At 42.8% G+C, this 24,313-nt stretch overlaps 5 long non-coding RNA genes across 19 annotated transcripts in view; all 5 read right to left on the bottom strand.

The window, feature by feature from the left end:
- Positions 1-3,378: 3,378 nt before the first annotated feature.
- Positions 3,379-4,820, bottom strand: LOC117184201 (uncharacterized). 12 transcript variants are annotated; one of them, XR_004469457.1, is made up of 10 exons: positions 4,291-4,811; positions 4,202-4,238; positions 4,119-4,149; positions 4,030-4,066; positions 3,947-3,977; positions 3,858-3,894; positions 3,775-3,805; positions 3,686-3,722; positions 3,604-3,633; positions 3,379-3,552 (listed from the first exon to the last, which is right to left on the bottom strand). It is a non-coding gene; the product is annotated as an uncharacterized lncRNA (long non-coding RNA). The 12 variants fall into 12 exon arrangements; XR_004469456.1 differs by having other exon boundaries at positions 3,947-4,149; positions 4,294-4,321; positions 4,374-4,815; XR_004469454.1 differs by having other exon boundaries at positions 3,947-4,149; positions 4,291-4,321; positions 4,374-4,814.
- A 4,901-nt stretch (positions 4,821-9,721) lies between these two features.
- On the bottom strand, positions 9,722-11,130 carry LOC117184203 (uncharacterized). 3 transcript variants are annotated; one of them, XR_004469468.1, is made up of 6 exons: positions 10,996-11,130; positions 10,801-10,933; positions 10,690-10,718; positions 10,602-10,617; positions 9,833-10,038; positions 9,722-9,780 (listed from the first exon to the last, which is right to left on the bottom strand). It is a non-coding gene; the product is annotated as an uncharacterized lncRNA (long non-coding RNA). The 3 variants fall into 3 exon arrangements; XR_004469467.1 differs by having other exon boundaries at positions 10,801-11,130; XR_004469469.1 differs by lacking the exons at positions 9,722-9,780; positions 9,833-10,038 and adding an exon at positions 10,524-10,549 and having other exon boundaries at positions 10,801-11,130.
- Positions 11,131-13,815: 2,685 nt separating this feature from the next.
- Positions 13,816-24,313, bottom strand: part of LOC117183214 (uncharacterized) — a 28,968-nt gene continuing 18,470 nt past the window's right edge. Inside the window, exons 7-9 of the long non-coding RNA XR_004469448.1 lie at positions 14,154-14,330; positions 14,062-14,093; positions 13,816-13,980 (exon numbers count right to left, since the gene is read on the bottom strand). This is a non-coding gene — a long non-coding RNA (uncharacterized lncRNA). The remainder of the gene's footprint in view (positions 13,981-14,061; positions 14,094-14,153; positions 14,331-24,313) is intronic.
- LOC26532720 (uncharacterized) lies at positions 14,513-16,983 on the bottom strand. Its single transcript, XR_004469465.1, has 6 exons — positions 16,845-16,983; positions 16,651-16,783; positions 16,540-16,568; positions 15,355-15,370; positions 14,682-15,302; positions 14,513-14,620 (listed from the first exon to the last, which is right to left on the bottom strand). It is a non-coding gene; the product is annotated as an uncharacterized lncRNA (long non-coding RNA).
- LOC117184204 (uncharacterized) lies at positions 15,594-16,112 on the bottom strand. 2 transcript variants are annotated; one of them, XR_004469471.1, is made up of 4 exons: positions 15,943-16,112; positions 15,849-15,890; positions 15,687-15,783; positions 15,594-15,634 (listed from the first exon to the last, which is right to left on the bottom strand). It is a non-coding gene; the product is annotated as an uncharacterized lncRNA (long non-coding RNA). The 2 variants fall into 2 exon arrangements; XR_004469470.1 differs by having other exon boundaries at positions 15,849-16,112.

Raw genomic sequence — 24,313 nt, 5'->3', positions numbered from 1 at the left:
ACTACAAACAATTCTGAACATCACAAAACAACAAATATCCTCAATCAAATAGAAAACAAACAATAAAACAACTCATTGCTATACATTATATCTAACTAAACTAGCCAATAATTTACAGACATGAACACAAACAATAATAACGCAAACCATTTCCCACATTCCAATCACTTTCCGCCACAAACTCTTGACACGACCAGGGCAAACCTGCCCAACTCCAACAGGCTAAAAATAGCTTTCTGGAACGCCTGTGGGATCAAAAATAAAATGGCTGAACTTGAAACATTCATGACAAATGGGGACATACAAATAATGATGGTTATTGAAACTAGAACTAAACAGAGCGCTGACCTACTGAAAATACCAAACTATATCTCATACCACACTGCCAATCCTATAAACCACAAAAAAGGGGGGGTCGTGGTATATGTGAAAGAAAATGTTAGACATGCTGCACTGGAACCCATTAGCACCGATTTCCTTCAATGTACCCCAATTGTAATAATCCCAATAAACAACAAGAGGAGAAACATGATCGTGGTTGCACCGACGTACTGCCCACCTAACTTCAATTGGACTGAGAATCATTTCAGATCACTACTCCTGCATTTTGACAACATATTGGGGGGTACCTCCGGGTTCATTTGCTGCGGAGATTGGAATGCTAAGCACCCATGGTGGGGGAACCCCAGATCCTGTAGGAGAGGACGTGCCCTGATGCAAGCTGTGAGCTCTGGAGCCAGATACAACATCCTGGCCACAGGAGGTGCAACCCACTATCCATACGACAGCAGAAAAAGACCCTCAGCCATCGACTTTGCTGTTTGTGGGGGTATTACAGTAAATAGGATGAAAATCCATTCATGTAGCAGTCTGGACTCCGATCACCTGCCAATAACCATCGAAATGTGTACAAATGGGGCCGACACATTCACCCAAAGTTCTATAGGCAGACGTCTAATTACAAAGAAAACAAATATTAACAGAGTAAAAGAGCACTTGGAACAGACCATAAACTTAAACACGGAAATTCACTCGGGACTGGATATTGACGACGCAGTAAAAATACTAACTACAAACATACATAACGCGATAAAACTAGCCACTAAAAATGTAAACTCCAATCAAAGATTAAGATCTGGGAATTCAAACAGCCAACGAAGGATGGACAAAGCACGCTATAAACTAGACGATGAAACTAAAGCGCTTCTGCAAATAAAAAACGAACTGAACCTCAGATTTAAAATATTCCACACAGAAGAGGCTAAAACACTGTACAAGGCCGCCCAGAACACCCTCAGGAAAAAATTACAAAAATTAAAAACAAACAACATTAATCAGCAATTTGAAGGTATAAACACGCAAGACAGATACAAAATGGCAAAGCTCTGGAAAGTAACAAATACAATCAAGAGACAGCCACAACCAAACTGGCCCATTTGCACGCAGACGGGGAACTCTAACCAACGACCCGTATGGACCAAGAGTAACGAAGAGAAAGCCGAAGTATTTGTCTCTCACTTTGAACAACGATTTAAGCCCAGACATACAAGCTCAGAAAAGGAACGCGAGACGACACAAAAAGACCTAGACATTGAGAAACAGAAGCTGACGGATGCAGCAACAAAGACACAAACACGTCCTCTCAGACCATTTACACTCCCAGAATTGACAACCGAAATTAAAAACTTGATCTTGAATAAATCCCCAGGTAAAGACAGAATAGACAATGTGTTAATCAAGGCTCTCCCAAAGAAAGCCCTACTATATATTCTCCTGATCTTCAACTCAATGCTGAGATTGGGTCACTTCCCGCAAGCTTGGAAACACGCCACAATCACATTACTTCTTAAGCCAAATAAGCCTGCTCAGTCGGTAACATCCTATCGCCCAATCAGTCTCCTTTCTGGATTAGCTAAAACCTTTGAAAAACTTTTTATTAAACGATTATTTGACTTTGAGGATTTCTCTAGAGCCCTTCCCACACATCAATTTGGGTTTCGAAAAGAACATGCCACTGAACAACAGCTAGCAAGAGTAACGCAGTTCATTATGGAGGCCTTCGAAGAAAAACAATACTGCTCAGCTGTTTTTATAGATATATCTGAAGCGTTTGATAGAGTATGGCACACCGGTTTGCTATATAAGCTATCAAAACTGGTGTCTCTTCAGGCCTTCAAGCTACTAGAAAGCTACCTAAATGAAAGGACCTTCGAAGTAATTACCAACAATGGTATTACATCGAGAATTGGAAAAATAAAAGCCGGGGTTCCTCAGGGCAGCAATTTAGGTCCACTTCTATACAGCATTTACTCATCTGACGTTCCGCTACCAAACTGCTTGAATGGATATCACCCCACTTCGATACCGGTACTAAGGGAAAAAAACAGAATGTTAGCTACGTATGCAGATGACACAATTATAATGAGCAGAGCGGACTTCCCCTTGACAGCGGCAAAAATGAACGAACAATATTTAAATAAGTTCAGTGTTTGGGCTAAAAAATGGGAAATGGGCATTAACGAAAAGAAAACAGCCCACGTATTTTTCACACTGAATAAACTTAGCAAAACACAGCAAGAAAGTACGCCTAAGTTAAATGGACAAAGAATTCCCAACAAATTCAAACAAATGTATCTTGGGGTTACGCTCGATAGGAAACTTAGCCTTAACCACCATGTCAAAGCCATTATAAATAAGACAAGAACTGCGTCAATTAAACTTGATTGGATTATTGGCTGCAAAAGCCGGCTTGCCAAAGAATGCAAAGTGACGATCCTAAAACAATTAATCATGCCAATTTGGTTTTATGCTTTTCCAGTCTGGGGTGCTTTGGCTTCTGACTCATTAGTGAAAAAGATACAAACACTCCAAAACAAACTAGTGAGGAGGGCAGTTAGGGCCACAATATATACAAGAAACGACAATATCAGAAGTGTATACAATATCAAAACTGTCGAGGAGGTTTACGAGAAGGCTAGCGGCCGTCTCGCTAATTCACTTGTGGATCACTCAAACTCCGAAGTGGCCAGACTGCTGACCAACCCCCATGTCCCTAATAGATTGAAATCTAGCCGTCACAGATATGACAATCAACTCCGGAAGTTTATCCTCCCGCGTTGTATTGGACAACGTCAACAACAACCAAATCCAGATCTGGATCCTACTCGATACTATTCCGAAGCTGAACGCAAAGTTATAGCAGAGAAGTATGTACCCATCCTGAGGAAAGGACTTCCTACTCTGCTGAGGTTAGAAAATGAAGAACAGGAAAGACTGGAAAAGGCTAAAATGGACAATAGAGAGGCCGAACGGAAGAAAAAACCATACAAACACCCGGACAGATTCTGCGAACTACAAATAAACGTGTACAGAAAAATGTATGCTCAAGGGAAATTTACTAGGGAAACAATACTTGAAAGAATCAGGGGCCAACCATTGGGTATACAAAGAATTATAGTGCCAGACCACAGAGGGGATGAAGAGGAAGGCGTCCTCCAGCCGAATGGTTAAGACTTGATCCAATGGTACAGCAAAAATCCAGAAAGTATAAACCTACAAATAAAACTAATTAAAAGCAGCCAAAACATAACTTAAACCACTTACCAAATCACCTCCAAGCAAACCAATCAAAACCTGCAAATAAAATACAATCAAAATCAGCCAAAACAGAAATAAACTCGCTTACCAAATTCAACGCACACCTCCAAATAAACCAATTGAACCTGCAAATAAAATACAATTAAAATCAGTCAAAACACAAATAAATTTACTTACCACGCTAGCATTCAAGCAAACCAATCAATATCTGCAAATAAAATACAATCAAAATCAGCCAAAACAGAAATAAACTCGCTTACCAAACTCAACGCACACCTCCAAATAAACCAATTGAACCTGCAAATAAAATACAATTAAAATCAGTCAAAACACAAATTAATTTACTTACCACGCTAGCTTCCAAACAAACCAATTAATATCTGCAAATAAAATACAATCAAAATCAGCCAAAACAGAAATAAACTCGCTTACCAAATTCAACGCACACCTCCAAATAAACCAATTGAACCTGCAAATAAAATACAATTAAAATCAGTCAAAACACAAATTAATTTACTTACCACGCTAGCTTCCAAACAAACCAATCACAATCTGCAAATAAAATACAATTAAAATCAGCCAAAACAGAAATAAACTCGCTTACCAAATTCAACGCACACCTCCAAATAAACCAATTGAACCTGCAAATAAAATACAATTAAAATCAGTCAAAACACAAATTAATTTACTTACCACGCTAGCTTCCAAACGAACCAATCAATATCTGCAAATAAAATACAATCAAAATCAGCCAAAACATAAATAGACTCGCTTACCAAATACAACGCAAACCTCCAAATAAATCAATTGAACCTGCAAATAGAATACATTTAATAATCAGCCAAAACACAAATTAATTCACTTACTACGATAGCTTCCAAACAAACCAATCAAAACCTGCAAATAAAATACAAACAAAACATAAACCTGAAAATAAAATAATATTAAAATCAGCCAGGAGTTTCATATTCATCCACAGAAAGAAGCATATGCGTCCGTTCTTCTTAGAGTTGCATCGATTGGATTCGGCCAGGAAAAGAGGGACGAGGCGATGTCGCGCTTGCGTTGCCGATGCTTGGAGGTCTCCCTGTCGTCCATGCCTCCGTTTCGCACCGGATGAGGGGTCCAGGAGCGGCGTTACAAAATTTTTATGCCTAAGTCAAAAAAAAGAAAACACAAGCCAATCTTAACTTTGTTTACAAAAGCCAGTAATCGATAACTGTATAGTATTTTTCTGTATATTTTTATCAATGTTAAATTTTTATCAATGTAATGTTAAAAAAAAATACCTAAATGTTAAAAAAATTGTAAGTTTCCATAAATAATGTTATATGTTGCTAATAGTAATAAGAACATTAATAAAGATTGCGTCAGGGTCACACTAAGTGCTCTGAGCAAGTTTACACATTAAAAAAGTCCTACAGACCCATCAGCCTACTTACAGGCTTCTCCAAAATCCTCGAACGCCTCATCCTCAAGCGACTCTTTGAAGAAGAAAGCTTTGCCATGGCTATTCCAAACCATCAATTTGGCTTCAGAAGTCAGCACTCAGCGGAACAGCAAATCGGACGAGTCACGCAATTTATCCTCAGATCATACGAAGCGCAGCGACATTGCAGTGCCGTGTACATGGATATCCAGGAAGCTTTTGATAGAGTCTGGCATCAGGGTCTTCTCTGCAAAGTTAAAACGATAATACCTGACAATTTATACATTCTACTCACCAGCTACCTCTCAGACAGAAGCTTCAAAGTTGTCTGCTGCAACAACATCACCTCAAGCCTAAAGCACATAGCCGCTGGAGTGCCGCAAGGAAGCGTACTTGGCCCAGTGCTCTACAACCTTTACACTGCCGACATGCCGCAGCCACCAAGACACGCAAACGCAACCCAAATGCTAGCAACGTACGCTGACGACGCAGTATACCTCGTATCTGCCCTGAGTCCAAAACAAGCCAACGAAAATATGGAGCGGCTCCTGGCTGATGCATTATCATGGTCTAAGAAATGGGGAATAACCATCAGTCTTGCAAAAACTGCTCATGTTCTACACACTCTCTCACCTGCGCAGCAACACACTCCAGCTCCAAGGTTAGCCGGGCAACTCCTGGCCAGAAAATCCGTCATGCCATACCTGGGAATACAAATGGATATGAAGCTCAATTTCAATAAACACGTAGCGGCTGTTGTCACTAAAACAAGGGCCCGGATCAAAAAGCTCGACTGGATCATCGGCAGAAACAGCAAACTCCCACCACCTCCAAAGGTCCTCCTTTACAAGCAGCTGATTGCCCCAATATGGCAGTATGCCATGCCAGTCTGGGGGCCACTGACTTCAAGCATGCAAATGACCAAGCTCCAGACGATTCAAAACAAAGCTCTCAGAGCAATGACAAATGCTCCCTGGTATGTGAGCAACAATGCACTGCATGCGGATCTTCAAGTAGCAACTGTGGAAGAAGTTTATAACAGACTCTGCAGGAACTACTACACTCGGCTAATGCAGCACACAAACTTACTTGCCTGTGAGATCGCAACGCATCCATACATTCCAAGAAGGCTGGCCAGGCCAAGGTATGCCGCAATGATAGAAGAACATAATCCAAGCAGCAACAGAAGCCTGACAGCCATCCAAACAATACTGCTTCAAGTCAGACGCGAGAACTGGCTGCGCAATCCATTTGCAACGCACAATATGGAGATCAGCCGCAGTAGCGCAAATGCAGCTGCTACGCAGGCAAATGACGGCCCCAGCAGAGAACCTGATGATGGTTGGCGGCAGCTCCAAAATCCAGATGATGGCGGCGGCTGAAAAGAAACTAAAAACCTTTCTATTCTTCCACAGATACGAAGCCTCTCACCTCCACAGAAATTTGAAATCCACATCCAGAATGACGATGCACTGGACCTCGGCCAGCTTCAGCCCTGTTGATGCTGTCCTGCAGTCCCAGCTCAGCGCCGACACTCGCAAGGATCTCACTTCACAGCCGACGACGAGGCCAATAGGCGTAATGATGTTCTCCACGGCTGCATACTCCACCTGAAAACAAAATAAAAACAATTAAAATAATGTAAACAAAGTAGCAATAAGTATAGTGTTACCCTAGCATTTAGACAAACTATCGATACCTACTAAAAAATACCAAATAAGCCAATATCGTAACAAATGTTACCCTGCCAATTAACAGCCACTTCTGCAACTACATGTAATGTAGATAAGCAGCCGGCGCGAAACTATTTGTAAAATATGCTAATTTTAAGAGTATAATCAAATAAAACGGTTCTCTCTTCATGTCAGCCTCCCTCCCCCCCTGCTAATGCAGGTGGCGATGGGATTGGTTCGACATGAAGAGAGACTGCCAATTTAGTTCGCAAGACGAACACATCAGAAAATAGGTGCTCCAACCCCCTCATTGCACGCACTATCAATCAGCTGACTAACAGAATACGTAAACGGATCAAGCTGCAAAAAGACAAACAAATGAACAGACTGTTACACGACATCGACCCAACTGATAGGTACAGCATGCAGAAACTATGGCGGCTCACCAACACAATCAAGAGACAGCCTATTCCAAATCTGCCAGTCAGAAGGCACGTGGCGGAAGGGCAGCAAGCTCCTGCTGATCCTTGGTGCAAAACAACGGAGGAAAAAGCTGAGGCCTTTGCGCAGCACCTGGAAGCACGTTTCACGCCAAAGATCACGGCAGCCCTAGAAGACAGAGAAGAAATTAACGCAGTATTGCAAGAAAACGGTCCAGCTGCTCAAATAATCAGACCTGTGACCATCCAGGAACTCAAATCGGAAATTAAGAAGCTCAAGACGAAAAAGGCACCCGGTTTCGACAGCATCGACAATCGCGTCATTAAATCTCTGCCAACATCTGCCATCGAGTATCTGCTGCTGATATGTAACTCGGCTCTGCAGTTCGGCCATTTCCCAAAGTCCTGGAAATGCGCAAAAATCTCAATGTTAAGGAAGCCAGGAAAGCCGAGTGATAGGCTTGAGTCCTACAGACCCATCAGCCTACTTACAGGTTTCTCCAAAATCCTCGAACGCCTCATCCTCAAGCGACTCTTTGAAGAAGAAAGCTTCGCCATGGCTATTCCTAACCATCAATTTGGCTTCAGAACTCAGCACTCAGCGGAACAGCAAATCGGACGTGTCACGCAATTTATCCTCAGATCCTACGAAGCGCAGCGGCATTGCAGTGCCGTGTACATGGATATCCAGGAAGCTTTCGATAGAGTCTGGCATCAGGGTCTACTCTGCAAAGTTAAAACGATAATACCTGACAATTTATACACTCTACTCACCAGCTATCTCTCAGACAGAAGCTTCAAAGTCGTCTGCTGCAACAACATCACCTCAAGCCTAAAGCACATAACCGCTGGAGTGCCGCAAGGAAGCGTACTTGGCCCAGTGCTCTACAATCTCTACACTGCCGACATGCCGCAGCCACCAAGACACGCAAACGCAACCCAAATGCTTGCAACGTACGCTGATGACGCAGTATACCTCGTATCTGCCCTGAGTCCAAAACAAGCCAACGAAAATATGGAGCGGCTCCTAGCAGATGCATTATCATGGTCTAAGAAATGGGGAATAACCATCAGTCTTGCAAAAACTGCTCATGTTCTACACACTCTCTCACCTGTGCAGCAACACACTCCAACTCCAAGGTTAGCCGGGCAACTCCTGGCCAAAAAATCCGTCATGCCATACCTGGGAATACAAATGGATACGAAGCTCAATTTTAATAAACACGTAGCGGCTGTTGTCACTAAAACAAGAGCCCGGATCAAAAAGCTCGACTGGATCATCGGCAGAAACAGCAAACTCCCACTACCTCCAAAGGTCCTCCTTTATAAGCAGCTGATTGCCCCAATATGGCAGTATGCCATGCCAGTCTGGGGGCCACTGACTTCAAGCATGCAAATGGCCAAGCTCCAGACGATCCAAAACAAAGCTCTCAGAGCAATGACGAATGCTCCCTGGTATGTGAGCAACAATGCACTGCATGCGGATCTCCAAGTAGCAACTGTGGAAGAAGTTTTTAACAGACTCTGCAGGAACTACTACACTCGGCTAATGCAGCACACAAACTTACTTGCCTGTGAGATCGCAACGCATCCATACATTCCAAGAAGGCTGGCCAGGCCAAGGTATACCGCAATGATTGAAGAGCACAATCCAAACAGCAACAGAAGCCTGACAGCCATCCAAACAATACTGCTCCAAGTCAGACGCGAGAACTGGCTGCGCAATCCATTTGCAACACACAACATGGAAATCAGCCGCAGTAGCGCAAATGCAGCTGCTACGCAGGCAAATGACGGCCCCAGCAGAGAACCTGATGATGAACAGCGGCAGCTCCAGAATCCAGATGATGGCGGCGGCTGAAAAGAAACTAAAACCCCTTTTATTCTTCCACAGATACGAATCCACTCACCTTCACAGAAAATCGAAATCCACATCCAGAATGACGATGCACTGGACCTCGGCCAGCTTCAGCCCTGTTGATGCTGTCCTGCAGTCCCAGTTTAGCGCCGACACTCGCAAGGATTCCACTTCGCAGCTGATGACGAGACCAATAGACGTAGTGATGTTCTCCACGGCTGCATACTCCACCTGAAATCAAAATAAAAACAATTAAAAATAATGTAAACAAAGTAGCAATAAGTATAGTGTTACCCTAGCATTTAGACAAATTATCGATACCTACTAAAAAAATACCAAATAAGCCAATATCGTAACAAATGTTACCCTGCCAATTAACAGCCACTTCTGCAACTACATGTAATGTAGATAAGCAGCCGGCGCGAAACTATTTGTAAAATATGCTAATTTTAAGAGTATAATCAAATAAAACGGTTCTCTCTTCATGTCAGCCTCCCTCCCCCCCTGCTAATGCAGGTGGCGATGGGATTGGTTCGACATGAAGAGAGACTGCCAATTTAGTTCGCAAGACGAACACATCAGAAATCTGCAGCAAACCAGAAAATAAAACAAAATTTAAAACGTCAGCAACTAAGCAAGCAGCCAGAAGACATCCCAACGCAACATCCAGGGAATCAAATTGAAAATAAAATAATTATATTCAATAAAAGCCAACAAATATAAAAACAAAAATTACTTAACTTGAATGCCGACAATTTACCACCAAACCTATAAAATATAAACCTGCAAATAAAATAAAATTAAATTCAGCCAAAATACAATTCAAAACACTTACCAAATCTGCAGCAAACCTGAAAATAAAACAAAATTTAAAACGTCAGCAACTAAGCAAGCAACCAGAAGACATCCCAACACAACATCCAGGGAATCAACTTGAAAATAAAAAAAAAAAATATATTCAATAAAAGCCAAAAAATATAAAAACTAAAATTACTTAACTTGAATGCCGACAATTTACCACCAAACCTACAAAATATAAACCTGCAAATAAAATAAAATTAAATTCAGCCAAAATACAATTCAGAACACTTACCAAATCTGCAGCAAACCAGAAAATAAAACAAAATTTAAAACGTCAGCAACTAAGCAAGCAACCAGAAGACATCCCAACACAACACCCAGGGAATCAACTTGAAAATAAAATAATTATATTCAATAAAAGCCAACAAATATAAAAACAAAAAAATTACTTAACTTGAATGCCGACAATTTACCACCAAACCTATAAAATATAAACCTGCAAATAAAATAAAATTAAATCCAGCCAAAATACAATTCAAAACACTTACCAAATCGGCAGCAAACCTGAAAATAAAACAAAATTTAAAACGTCAGCAACTAAGCAAGCAACCAGAAGACATCCCAACACAACATCCAGGGAATCAACTTGAAAATAAAATAATTATATTCAATAAAAGCCAACAAATATAAAAACAAAAAATTACTTAACTTGAATGCCGACAATTTACCACCAAACCTATAAAATATAAACCTGCAAATAAAATAAAATTAAATCCAGCCAAAATACAATTCAGAACACTTACCAAATCTGCAGCAAACCTGAAAATAAAACAAAATTAACAAAAAAAAAAAAACTCAAAAATCAACAAATACACAACTCAAACTACTTACCAAATTCTCCGCACATCAAAAGTCAAAACCTGAAAATAAAACAAAAAACAACAAGTTTTTATATCTTTTACAGATAGCAAGCAAATGCATCATCGCTTTCACGAAACTTACATCCTCCAGACCCATACGCATCCCGGGTGGCCGGACCAGCAGCCACTCGGTTGATCGAGCCAATCCACAGGCAACGCATCCTCGGTGGCCGGACCAGCAGCCACTCGGCCGAGCGGGCTAACCTGAGCTTAATCTTAAAATAAAATTAAATTAAAGCAAGAAAAAAAAAATTTTTTAATTAATTGTAATAAATACCACATTGTTATCGATATTTATGTAATCTTATGTTGCCAAAACTTGTAATGTTGTCAGATATAATGTTATATGTTGCTAGATAGTAATAAGAACATTAATAAAGTTTGCGTCAGGTCACACTGAGCAAGTTTACACATCAAAGTCCATCCGGTGGCCAGCTATCCTGTTGCGAATCCTCTGGCTGGGCGCGGCGAGCCGGCTGCAATGCTCCCTTCTGCACGGGCCTCGTCCATTGCCGGTGCACATTTCCGTCCCTGGAATCGCCTTTTGACTGGCTCGCCAAATCCGCACCGCAGTATATCCAGCATCCAACGAAGGCCTGTCCGACAGTTACAGCAGCCACTGGTGAATCTTCTTCTCATTGGCCTAATGCTCGATCCATGGCAGTTGCAGCAGTCCAATGACGTCACGTGGCATTTACTCAGACCGCTCCCAGGTCACCTGAAATTTCACCGCCGTCCAGTGCGCCAATGGTGGAAAGGCGCACACCGAAAGACACGCCCTCTGGAAGCATATAAGCGAAGCAATCTATAAAAATCAAATACTTACTCACTTACGGTGCGGCTTTATACTTCCCCTGAGGTTGCAGCAGCCTGATGAAATCACCGGGTCCATTGTTTTGACACCTGCTCAAGCCAACTTGTACAGACCCAATTCCATCCAGTGAGCTGATGATAGAGGTCCATACCTATATACATATACGTCCGCTGAAATTAAATGGGCAAAAAAATTAGAATTAATATAGCTTATATTTGTTAAATTTATAATTTTTAATACTTACCAAATGTAAACAAATGCACGTTGTTGCCAGAGTGTCTTGATTTCTTGTAATGTAAAGTTAAATGTCCCAACCATGTGTAATTAGTGGTTCAGCTGTTAAATAACAGCCGTTAAAAATATTTGTAAATGCGTTCAAATGTAAATTGCGAAAACAAATAAAATTAGCTGAGGGTCACTGTGGCCAATCAGTCTTATTGTGCTCGCGCCGTCGACACACAACCACAAAATATCGAACAGCCTGAGCTCCTTCCATGGCAGGTAGTGCCATCGAGCAAGAGAGTGCCTTCTATTCACATAGCTGGTGTCAAAGCTATAGTTCCCCTACTAGAACAACTCAATTATACAGCGGGTGTGGACAGCTTCAAAACGAAAAGCACCCCAGGGAACGGTATCAGAATCCAATGCGTTGATATGAACGCCCATAGGAAAATAACACAACTCCTCCACGACCAAAAGTTGCTAATGCATACGCACCAGCCAAACGGTCAGCGTGGTGCACGTTATATTCTGAGACACCTGCACTACTCGACGACGAATGAGTGGATTTCTGCTGAATTAAAAAAAAGGGCCTTCGTCGTCAAATTCTGCGCCAACATGAAGCATGTAGCTACAGGAAGGCCAATAAACATGTTCGATCTAGAGATTGAGCAGAAAAGGGATGGCTCGCATGATGAAATTCTAAAGATAAATGTATTAGGAGGACAGTCAGTGGCATTTGAAAAAAAGTTGCCACCCAGGGATCCCCTGCAATGCCACAGGTGCCAGGCCTATGGTCACACCAGAAACTATTGCCGGAACGAGCCCAAATGCATGAAGTGTGCCAGAGGCCACCTCTCAACCGAATGCACGAAGCCCAGGCACACCCCAGCCAAGTGCGCAAACTGCGACGGGGAACATGTCAGCTGCTTTAAGGGCTGTCCAGCCTTTAAAGCGGCCAGAAGCAGGCTCAAGGTGAACAAACTGATCAACGATGATAGACTCACAAAGCAAGCTTTAGGGAGGCCCAGCGCATGGGAGCAGATATCCAAACGTCCTCAAACATTCCGAGTGGCCCCCTTTCCAGCAGGTAGCCATCGCAGGGATGTGAGTGGCTGTGACGAGGGCCGAAGTGGACCAGTGAGGGGCTTCACAAACCCTTTCTCTGGCAGAAATGTCCAACCGAAGGCCAGCCACCATAGTACCGAAATCAAGAGAAGGCTTACCAAGATTAAGAACAGAGAAAAGAGAAAACAAACGACCAGCCAAAAAAAGGATAAAGTAGGGAAAGGACGGTTAGCTCCTATAGCCGTGGACATGAATCCCAACCCAGCCGCCAGCCATCTGGAGAAATTCCAGAATAGACTGCGAGAGGAGCAGATTGCACTCTCACAGTCCTCTAAAACAATGGCAGTGGGTCCGGCCGAACCTGAAAGCAAGCGATATGAAGAAAGGCTGAACAAAATCGAAGCCAGCATAAGTGACATCCTGGCTGCCATCAGTCAACTAGGCAGTCTAGTGCAGAGCCTTCCCTCCAACGACAAGTCCGTGCCCCTCAGGGCCGACAGAGATAACAGCAGCCAAATGGAAGAAGACAACTAAAATGACTCATGTTAATATCACAGGCAACATTGACATCCAGCCAATACAAATTTATTCATGCACACAAATAACAGCAGCAACAACAACAATCCCAATACGTTAAGGGTAGCCTTTTGGAATGCCTGTGGAATAAAAAAATAAAATGATTAAATCAGAAACTCATATGACAAATGTGAACATACATGGTCATCGAAACAAGGGTCAAACAGGATGCATGGAAACACCCAATTTTGCTCGACAAATCCTAAGCTGGTCCTTGATTATTAACACCTTACCACCTGAAATGTAAATAAATAAAGTTAAAATCAGTACAAAAAATCATTAAAAGCCAATAAATATAACAACAAAAACTACTTACCAAATTTATCATGAATCTGAAAATAGAAAAACCTGAAAATAAAACAAAATATAAAATAACTATTTACATAACAAATTAATTTAAATAAATACGCAAATAATCAGTAGACATCAGGAGCAACAGCCTTCGCAAGATACACGCTTGAAATAACATTTACATTGGAATAAATCTGCATTAAAATGTGGCGAAGGACCCTCACGTCATACATGGAATCACCCAACTTTGTCGACAAATTCTAAGCTGGTCCTTGATTACTGGCACCTTACCACCTGAAATGTAAATAAACAAAGTTAAAATTACCACAAAAAAATCATTAAAAGCCAATAAATATAACAACAAAAACTACTTACCAAATTTATCATGAATCTGAAAATAGAAAAACCTGAAAGCAAAACAAAATATAAAATAACTATTTACATAACAAATCAATCTAAATAAATACTCAAACAATTTGTAGACATCAGGAGTAACAGCCCTTCCAAGAGACACGCTTGAAAAACCATTTACATTGGAATAAATCTGCATTAAAATGTGGCGAAGGACCCTCACGTCATACATGGATTCACCCAACCTTGTCGACAAATTCTAAGCTGGTCCTTGATTACTGGCACCTTACCACCTGAAATGTAAATAAACAAAGTTAAAATCACCACAAAAAAAATCATTAAAAGCCAATAAATATAACAACAAAAACTACTTACCAAATTTATCATGATTACTGACACCTTACCACCTGAAATGTAAATAAAAAAAATTTAAAATCATCATAAAAAATAATTAAAAGCCAATAAACTACCCACCAAATCTATCATACATACATACATACATACATACGTACAAAATAACTATTTACATAACAATCAATGTCAGTAAATACGCAAACAAGTTGTAGACATCAAGCGCAACAGCCTGTGAAAATAAAACAAACATCAGTCATCAAAAGCCAACAAATACAACAATAAATACTTACCATTGCATGTGACACCTTACCACCAAACCAGCAAAAAATAAAACTGCAGATAAAATAAAATTACAATTGGCGTAAAAACAATTGAAATCACTTTTTCTTTTTCACACCAATTTTCTTTAAACCTGAAAATAAAACACTATACTCATTAAAAGTCAACAAATATAACAACATAAATTACCTAACTTGATTGATGACACTCTATTACCAAACCTGTAAATAAAACAAAATTAAATTCAGCCAAAATACAATTTAAAACACTTACCAAATCTGCCGCAAACCTGAAACTAAAACAACCAAAGTCCTAAAAAAAAAAAGAGCCAACAAATATAACAACATAAACTACACAAAATTACATACAAATTATTACAAAGCTGAAGACAAAACCTGCCAATTAAATAAATAAAACACATATTGGTGTACGAAATTAGCTGTATGTACATAATAAATTTACATATGTATGTCAGCAACTAAGTAAGCAGCCAGAAGTCATCCCAACGCAACATCCAGTGAATCAACTTGAAAATAAAATAACTATATTCATTAAAAGCCAACAAATATAAAAACAAAAAATCACTTAACTGGAATGCCGACAATTTGCCACCAAACCTACAAAATGAAAACCTGCAAATAAAATAAAATTAAATTTATCCAAAATACAACTCAAAACGCTTACCAAATCTGCAGCAAACCTGAAAAAAAAAACAAAATTTAAAACATAAACATAAATATTTAAATAAACAAAACACATATGGTGTATGAAATTAACTGTAAGTACATAACAAATGTACATATGTCAGCAACTAAGCAAGCAGCCAGAAGACATCCCAACGCAACATCCAGGGAATCAACTTGAAAATAAAATAATTATATTCAATAAAAGCCAACAAATATAAAAACAAAAATTACTTAACTTGAATGCCGACAATTTACCACCAAACCTATAAAATATAAACCTGCAAATAAAATAAAATTAAATTCAGCCAAAATACAATTCAAAACACTTACCAAATCTGCAGCAAACCTGAAAATAAAACAAAATTTAAAACGTCAGCAACTAAGCAAGCAACCAGAAGACATCCCAACACAACATCCAGGGAATCAACTTGAAAATAAAAAAAAAATATATTCAATAAAAGCCAAAAAATATAAAAACTAAAATTACTTAACTTGAATGCCGACAATTTACCACCAAACCTACAAAATATAAACCTGCAAATAAAATAAAATTAAATTCAGCCAAAATACAATTCAGAACACTTACCAAATCTGCAGCAAACCAGAAAATAAAACAAAATTTAAAACGTCAGCAACTAAGCAAGCAACCAGAAGACATCCCAACACAACACCCAGGGAATCAACTTGAAAATAAAATAATTATATTCAATAAAAGCCAACAAATATAAAAACAAAAAATTACTTAACTTGAATGCCGACAATTTACCACCAAACCTATAAAATATAAACCTGCAAATAAAATAAAATTAAATCCAGCCAAAATACAATTCAAAACACTTACCAAATCGGCAGCAAACCTGAAAATAAAACAAAATTTAAAACGTCAGCAACTAAGCAAGCAACCAGAAGACATCCCAACACAACATCCAGGGAATCAACTTGAAAATAAAATAATTATATTCAATAAAAGCCAACAAATATAAAAACAAAAAATTACTTAACTTGAATGCCGACAATTTACCACCAAACCTATAAAATATAAACCTGCAAATAAAATAAAATTAAATCCAGCCAAAATACAATTCAGAACACTTACCAAATCTGCAGCAAACCTGAAAATAAAACAAAATTAACAAAAAAAAAAAACTCAAAAATCAACAAATACACAACTCAAACTACTTACCAAATTCTCCGCACATCAAAAGTCAAAACCTGAAAATAAAACAAAAAACAACAAGTTTTTATATCTTTTACAGATAGCAAGCAAATGCATCATCGCTTTCACGAAACTTACATCCTCCAGACCCATACGCATCCCGGGTGGCCGGACCAGCAGCCACTCGGTTGATCGAGCCAATCCACAGGCAACGCATCCTCGGTGGCCGGACCAGCAGCCACTCGGCCGAGCGGGCTAACCTGAGCTTAATCTTAAAATAAAATTAAATTAAAGCAAGAAAAAAAAATTGTTTAATTAATTGTAATAAATACCACATTGTTATCGATATTTATGTAATCTTATGTTGCCAAAACTTGTAATGTTGTCAGATATAATGTTATATGTTGCTAGATAGTAATAAGAACATTAATAAAGTTTGCGTCAGGTCACACTGAGCAAGTTTACACATCAAAAGAAACGACTTCAAGAACTCACCACATTAATTGCAAGCCTGACGGAAGCAAAGGCCAGTGGCTCAGCAGTGGCCAATCCGCCAACACTGACACCAGCAGCAGCGCCACCAGCAGCACCAGCAGCAGCACCAACACCTACAAGACCCGCCGCCAATACACAACCTGACGCCGCAGCCGTACCGGAGGACTCTGATATGGACTGCGAAGCACTCAGCGACGATGGCGACGACCAGTGGACGGACGACGATTCAGTTGACGACGAGATAGCGGATATCCTAGACGACTACGATAGCTACTACTCTGACTACTTCTGATGAGCCCAAAAGTCGGTCCTGAGGCAGCCACTAAAATAGATGGAAGTCATTAACTCACATAACCAATACGTACTCACCTGCCACGCCATCGACAGAGCTGCCCCACCAGCAGATGCCACGACAAATAGACCAAACTTTTGCTGCTAATTTGACGACATTCCTGGAATTCATTGACGACGCTCCTGACAATCCACCGCACAGGTCCAGAGCAGCCACTGAAACAAACCAAAAATGACGTCAATTCGCATACCAACAAAATATGGACAAAACTCAAAATAATCACACGTACCTGCCACGCCTCCGACAGATCTGCCCCTCCAGCAGCTGCCCCGTCATCAACACCACACATCTGATGCCAATTGGACGACATTTAAGGATTTATTGACGACGCTCCTGACAATCCACCGCACAGGTCCAGAGCAGCCACTGAAATAACACAAAATGACGTCAATTCGCATACCAACAAAATATGGACAAAACTCAAAATAATCACACGTACCTGCCACGCCTCCGACAGATCTGCCCCTCCAGCAGCTGCCTCGTCATCAACACCACACATCTGATGCCAATTGGACGACATTTTGGGATTTATTGACGACGCTCCTGACAATCCACCGCACAGGTCCAGAGCAGCCACTGTAAACAAACCAAAATGACGTCAATACACACATCAACACAAAATGGTCCAAACATACACAAAACATACGTACCTGCCACGCCTCCGATAGAGCTGCCTCTCCAGCAGTTGCCACACCAATTTCGCCATCCAATTCTTGCCAAATGGGCGAAATTGAAGGCCCTATCGCCGTCGTCATCAACATCCAGGCTGCCGCTAAAAAGAAGAAAAAACATCAATTCACGCATCAACACAAAATAGCCAATACTTTTACTAATCACACTTACCTGTCAATACACTCACAGATCAGCCTCTCCAGTACCTGCCTCGCCACCAACCGCAACATTTTGTTGCAAGTTGGGCCTAATTTGGACACCCCTCCGACAACGCTGCCGTCAACCGATGGCCGTGACGTCATGCCTTCATCACAAAACAGCAGCAGCAGCAATCCAACGACGAGGCCAGCCAATTCAGTCGACAATGGCCAGCGCGCCATCTCCATCTCCATCTACATCGACAGTGCATCCTGGGTGGCCGGACCAGAGCCACTTGGATGCAGCCAATCTGCACTCATTTGCGGCCATCTCCACTGCGGCCATTTCCACTGGCCAACGTACCCCGATTGGCCGGACCAGTGTCAATCCCCAGTTCTCCAGGTAGAGGCAACGTGGGCGGCCGGACCAGAGTCGCTCATCAAACTCCATCTCCATTCACGCCAACTCCTGGATCCTGCCTCTGCCAATTCTGATGCCGCAGATTCGTGATCTGCAGCATCACATACACGCGCTCATCCAGCGCCGTACGGTTGCGCCCTGTGCCATCCACACTGCTCCAGACGACGACGATGATCCTCCAGTACCTGAAATAGAAAATAAATAGAATTAAATTTGTCTATAAATGTCATTAATGTTGCAATTTTGTCCAAATACTCATCTCTTTGTGACCACCTGTTTGTATATGTAAATGTACGTCAATAATTGCGAATGTCAAAATAGGGCTACCAGACTGTAAGACTGATAGAATGTAAACATGTCTGTAGATGTTAATGTTAATGTAATGTTAATGTCAATTGCCCGCAAAAATTCAAAAGAACATCATTGTTGTAAGTTAAGCTTAAATGTAAATTGCCGATGTAAAGGTAATAAGAAAAGCTGAAAATAAACTCCGCCAGTAGCAAAGCTGGCGGGCGAGTGTGCGCATCGTAGGCGTGCACGCGCATCTAATTACATCGAAAAAAAAAAAAAAGTGACTTGTGTTTTGTTGTTTTTTGTGGAACTTTAAATGTATTAAAATACATGTTTAAACCGGGAAATAAACAATATGCGCCAAATAATTGCAAATAATGCAATATAATCATCTGTAACCGTGCCGTAATAGTGAAGCCAATAAACCCAACTGAGGAAAGAGGAAGAAAAAGCAAGCTACTGATTACCTGACCAGGCCACCACCAAATGGACGCACTTGCTCCAAACCTGACGACCAACAATACGAATGTTATGGATGCTATGGACAACTCGGCAAGAGCCGAAGCGGGTGGTGAGTGCGATACACAAATAAATGCTACTGACATATCGACCAGGCCCCTGGGAGGGAACTCCTCCGCAAATGCTTCCCTTGAACCAATGTTCGACTCAGAGGGGGATGCGGATCTGGCTGAGTTGGAGACGGACTCGCCAGAGAGTACTGTGAGCTCCTTGGGAGCTACGGTGCTAGAGTTCGAGCGTCGATTCGTGGACAGGAGTTTATACGTTAAAAAATTCCCGCCAATCCCACCAAAAACAGACGCCAACTTACAAGAAAAACCGCCATCAAAGACACGTACAAACACGCAGACAAAAATTGCCCCCAGCGAAAGTGCAACGGGTCCCAAAAATAGCGGCGCTTTCGCACTAACAAAAGAGCATTTAAGTGCACATAAAGAAAACAAGAACAAATGCTATGCCCATATGTTTTCGCGCCAAAGCATTGGCGAAAACAATAACAAGCAATCAACTCACACAAGCATCTTAGAGAGCGACGCTTGCGCTCTCTCAGCGTCCGAACCCTTGGCGCAAAATCAAAACGGAGGCGCGTCTCATCAAGCCCCAAAGCGTTTGCCGCCAAACATGCACCCACACACATATGACAAAAAGAGAGATGCTTGCTCTCTCCCGCCGAATCAAAACACAAACACACACAAGAACAGCAAACCAAACGAAGCTAGCCTGACCTACGCCAATAACATAACAAAAACAAACACATTGACTTATGCCAAAAACAATGACCAGAAACAACAACAACGTTTGACGACAGCTGAAAACACAAATACTAGCAGAAGCAGAAAATGCTTGCTGCCTTCTCTGACTCAGGCGGACGAACAAAATATACAGACAAGGCCTAATACCAGAACACAGCTGGTAAAGGAATGGCTAAATAGCGTTCCCCCGCTATTGGACAATGAAATGCCCTCGCCCCTGCTCATTACCCCTATAACAAAGACCAACCTGACAACAAATTCGTTTCGCTCGCCGCTCAAAAGAAGATGCGCGGCGATCGAAACGGATACAGATGACGATGATTTCACCTGCCTCACTCTGGACACGCCCATGTTCAAGAGCCAATTCGCGAAAAGGCTGCATCATGAGACTCGGCAGATGGAGTCAGATGCTGGCCAAACAAGCACACCGCCAAATACTGAGGTTCCGGTCCCACCAAGTGAGGTCCAACATAGGGAGCCTCAAAGGGAGGAGTCTGAACGCAACATCAGCCGCAACATCAGCCATCAGACACAACATCAACCAGCAATCAATATAAATTTACCGCCAGTCCAATCGCCATTACGCAGCACCAAGGTCCCTACAATCTTCCTGCCCCTGGTGCCTGCAATTGTACCACTAATTAATAAATTGACACTAAATCCGAACGTGGGGAAATTCACAACGAAATCGATGACCAACAGTGGACTCAGAGTCCACTGCAGCGACATGACAACCTACAACGCCATACAGAACGCCCTTGCAGAAGACAGCACCCAACTGCACACACACCAGCCGCGCAGCGAAAGGGGCTATCGTGTAATAGTGCGGCACTTACACCACACCACGCCCAGCAGCTGGATCTCCGAGGAGCTGGAACGACTCGGATACACTGCCAGGTTTATCCGAGGATTAAAACACCGCTTTAATGGGAGGCCTCTGAATATTTTTGAGGTCGAAATCCAGCCAAAGGCGGATGGCGGCCACGAGGCAATACTCGAAGTTAAACAACTGGCCAATCAATGCGTCTCCATAGTGAGACAAGCCAAGCCACGCGACCCAGCGCAGTGCCATCGATGCCAGGAGTTTGGGCACACCAAAAACTACTGCAGACGGCCATACAAGTGTATGAAATGCGCAGGAGATCACCCCACAACAGCATGCAGGAAACCCAGGCAGGAGGATCCCAAATGCGCCAACTGTAGCGGCAAGCACGTGAGCTGCTACAAGGGTTGTCCCGCCTACAAAAAGGCTCGCAGCCATCTAAGGGCAAACAGGCTCATCGCTGAGCAGCAGCGGCAGCAGTATCAACAGCAACGCCAGCAGCCACAACAGCCAACTGACCAACAACGCCCACAAACTCAGCAGCCGAGTCACCAATCCCAATCCCAGCAACAACAGCAGACAGCAAACACAGGCACCAGAGGTAATGGCAGGCCTTCCTACAGCAGGGTGTTGCGGTCCGGGAATGCTGAGCAGCAGCAGCAGCCACGCGCGGCAGAACGGCAACAGCCGAACAGCAGTCGCCGTCCTTCCCAGCAAAAGCAGCCTCATATCCCCGCCCCCAAGCAGCAGCAGCCATCACAAAAGAAGCGGCCACAACATCAACAGCAACAGCAGCAGTCAAGCGGCAGACAGGCGGCCAAACCAGCAGCACCAACACCAGCTGCAGCAGCAGCAGCAACGCCCACCACCCGCAGGCCATTGTATAGCCGAGGTGCGCAAGCCAATCCGGCTGAAAATCATTTGGCCAAGTTCCAGGAAAAGCTAAGGGAAGAGCAGCAGCAGCAACATAAACAAAAACAGCAGCAGCGCGGACACAATTTGGGTCGGCAGCACCAGCAGCAGCACCAGCATCGCGGCCATCATTCCCAGCCACAGGCCAAGGGGCGCCAATGCCAGCGCGATCAACGGGTGCAGCCAACTCCAAACCGTTTCCAGACGCCGAGAAATCCCCAGCATCAGCAGCAGCCAGCCATCCAATGTGATGGCAAGTGTGTGGGACTCCTAAAAGAGTATGCAGTTAAAATAGAAAACTTGGAGAAACGACTTCAAGAACTTACCACATTAATTGCAAGCCTGACGGAGGCAAAGGGCAGTGGCTCAGCAGTGGCCAATCCGCCAACACTGACACCAGCAGCAGCGCCACCAGCAGCACCAGCAGCAGCACCAACACCTACAAGACCCGCCGCCAATACACAACCTGACGCCGCAGCCGTACCGGAGGACTCTGATATGGACTGCGAAGCACTCAGCGACGATGGCGACGACCAGTGGACGGACGACGATTCAGTTGACGACGAGATAGCGGATATCCTAGACGACTACGATAGCTACTACTCTGACTACTTCTGATGAGCCCAAAAGTCGGTCCTGAGGCAGCCACTAAAATAGATGGAAATCATTAACTCACATAACCAATACGTACTCACCTGCCACGCCATCGACAGAGCTGCCCCACCAGCAGATGCCACGACAAATAGACCAAACTTTTGCTGCTAATTTGACGACATCCCTGGAATTCATTGACGACGCTCCTGACAATCCACCGCACAGGTCCAGAGCAGCCACTGAAACAAACCAAAAATGACGTCAATTCGCATACCAACAAAATATGGACAAAACTCAAAATAATCACACGTACCTGCCACGCCTCCGACAGATCTGCCCCTCCAGCAGCTGCCCCGTCATCAACACCACACATCTGATGCCAATTGGACGACATTTAAGGATTTATTGACGACGCTCCTGACAATCCACCGCACAGGTCCAGAGCAGCCACTGAAATAACACAAAATGACGTCAATTCGCATACCAACAAAATATGGACAAAACTCAAAATAATCACACGTACCTGCCACGCCTCCGACAGATCTGCCCCTCCAGCAGCTGCCTCGTCATCAACACCACACATCTGATGCCAATTGGACGACATTTTGGGATTTATTGACGACGCTCCTGACAATCCACCGCACAGGTCCAGAGCAGCCACTGTAAACAAACCAAAATGACGTCAATACACACATCAACACAAAATGGTCCAAACATACACAAAACATACGTACCTGCCACGCCTCCGATAGAGCTGCCTCTCCAGCAGTTGCCACACCAATTTCGCCATCCAATTCTTGCCAAATGGGCGAAATTGAAGGCCCTATCGCCGTCGTCATCAACATCCAGGCTGCCGCTAAAAAGAAGAAAAAACATCAATTCACGCATCAACACAAAATAGCCAATACTTTTACTAATCACACTTACCTGTCAATACACTCACAGATCAGCCTCTCCAGTACCTGCCTCGCCACCAACCGCAACATTTTGTTGCAAGTTGGGCCTAATTTGGACACCCCTCCGACAACGCTGCCGTCAACCGATGGCCGTGACGTCATGCCTTCATCACAAAACAGCAGCAGCAGCAATCCAACGACGAGGCCAGCCAATTCAGTCGACAATGGCCAGCGCGCCATCTCCATCTCCATCTACATCGACAGTGCATCCTGGGTGGCCGGACCAGAGCCACTTGGATGCAGCCAATCTGCACTCATTTGCGGCCATCTCCACTGCGGCCATTTCCACTGGCCAACGTACCCCGATTGGCCGGACCAGTGTCAATCCCCAGTTCTCCAGGTAGAGGCAACGTGGGCGGCCGGACCAGAGTCGCTCATCAAACTCCATCTCCATTCACGCCAACTCCTGGATCCTGCCTCTGCCAATTCTGATGCCGCAGATTCGTGATCTGCAGCATCACATACACGCGCTCATCCAGCGCCGTACGGTTGCGCCCTGTGCCATCCACACTGCTCCAGACGACGACGATGATCCTCCAGTACCTGAAATAGAAAATAAATAGAATTAAATTTGTCTATAAATGTCATTAATGTTGCAATTTTGTCCAAATACTCATCTCTTTGTGACCACCTGTTTGTATATGTAAATGTACGTCAATAATTGCGAATGTCAAAATAGGGCTACCAGACTGTAAGACTGATAGAATGTAAACATGTCTGTAGATGTTAATGTTAATGTAATGTTAATGTCAATTGCCCGCAAAAATTCAAAAGAACATCATTGTTGTAAGTTAAGCTTAAATGTAAATTGCCGATGTAAAGGTAATAAGAAAAGCTGAAAATAAACTCCGCCAGTAGCAAAGCTGGCGGGCGAGTG

Source organism: Drosophila pseudoobscura, chromosome 4 (assembly GCF_009870125.1).
Source record: "Drosophila pseudoobscura strain MV-25-SWS-2005 chromosome 4, UCI_Dpse_MV25, whole genome shotgun sequence".
Classification (NCBI taxonomy): Eukaryota; Metazoa; Arthropoda; class Insecta; order Diptera; family Drosophilidae; genus Drosophila; species Drosophila pseudoobscura.
This window is presented reverse-complemented; position numbering and strand designations above follow the sequence as displayed.